Source organism: Gossypium arboreum, chromosome 11 (assembly GCF_025698485.1).
Source record: "Gossypium arboreum isolate Shixiya-1 chromosome 11, ASM2569848v2, whole genome shotgun sequence".
NCBI lineage: Eukaryota > Viridiplantae > Streptophyta > Magnoliopsida > Malvales > Malvaceae > Gossypium > Gossypium arboreum.
In genome coordinates, this window is record NC_069080.1 from 30,028,719 (window position 1) to 30,030,248 (window position 1,530).

The following is a 1,530-nucleotide window of genomic DNA, read 5'->3' on the forward strand; positions in this document are numbered from 1 at the left end:
AGTTTAGTAATTAGTTTAGATAAAACAAATCCCTTTATTTTTAGGCTAGATAATAAAAAGAAAGTTAATACTAGTACTTTTAGTTTCTTTGGGTTCAACATTCTGGTCTTGCCATAAGCTATAGTACTGTTCGATAGGTACACTTGCCTTTGTCGTGATAATAGTTAGTTTTCAAGAACAGTCATTATAAATTATAAAACTTATCACGATTTACTCACATCAAGTTTTTGGTGCCATTGCCGGGGAACTAAGATATTAGGAACACTTAATTTTTATTACTTTAGCCATTTACTTTATTGCAATTTAAATTTTATTTTGATTTTTGTTACTAAATTTTCTTTTTCCTTCTAGCAGGTTTTTATAGTTTATGACTAGGAGAAACCCATCGAGACCATTGCTTTTTGACAGTGAGATTGATCGCATAGCTTACAGAAACTGAAGAGAAATAAGGCAAAGCCTAAGATACACAGAGTAAGAGCAAGAGGACGATATTCAAGCCACAACCGAGGAGATGGCTGAAAATCAGAATAATTAGCTTCCTCCTGTAGTTGCTGCAGATCCAATAAATTAGAATCCTGCGCCTCGTACTATGTATGATTATGCTAAACCTACTTTAACAGAAGCCGAATCGAGTATAGTTAGACCTACTGTTGCTGCAAATAATTTTGAATTGAAACATAACACGATTCAAATGATACAACAGTTTGTTCAGTTTGATGGTTTGCAGGATGATGACCCAAATACTCATTTGGTGAATTTTCTGGAGTCTTGCGACACATTTAAGATCAATGGTGTTTCTGACGATGTCATTCGCCTTCAGTTGTTTCCCTTTTCATTGAGGAATAAAGCTAAACAGTGCTTGAACTCGTTACCACGAGGGTCAATCACTACTTGGGAACAAATGACCAAAAATTTTTTACTTAAATATTTTTCGCCTACTAAAACGGCTAAGTTAAGGAATGATATCTCTTCTTTTGTGCAGATGGATCTAGAAACACTCTATGATGCATGGGAGAGATACAAGGATCTATTGAAAAGGTGCCCTCACCATGGGTTACCTTTATGGTTGCAGGTTCAAATGTTTTACAACGGTGTGAACCCCTCAACAAGGCAATTTATCGATGCAGCTACTGGTGGGACTATCAATAACAAAACACCTGAAGTGGCTTATGAATTTATTGAAGAGATGTCACTGAATAACTATCAGTGGCAAGTCATGAGAACAAAGCTGACAAAAGCAGCCGGTATTTTCAACCTCAACGCAGTTACTATGCTATCTAACCAGGTAGAACTTTTAAATAAAAAGATTGATGGTTTACATGGTTCTACTCAGGTACAACCAATGATGAGATGCGATTCAAATGGAGGAGGAGTACACACAGAATATCAATCCTTCAACCCTAACACCAAGGAGGAACAAGTTTAATATATGGGTAACAATAATTCTCGGCCTCAAAATAACCCATACAGTAATACTTATAATACAAGTTGGAGGAACTATCCTAACTTCTCGTAGGGTGGTCAAGGAAA

The 1,530-nt window shown here is 36.1% G+C and overlaps 1 non-coding gene across 1 annotated transcript; it reads right to left on the reverse strand.

The window, feature by feature from the left end:
* Positions 1-949: 949 nt before the first annotated feature.
* Positions 950-1,056, reverse strand: LOC128284618 (small nucleolar RNA R71). The gene has a single exon (XR_008275042.1). It is a non-coding gene; the product is annotated as a small nucleolar RNA R71 (small nucleolar RNA).
* Between the last annotated feature and the right edge of the window lie 474 nt (positions 1,057-1,530).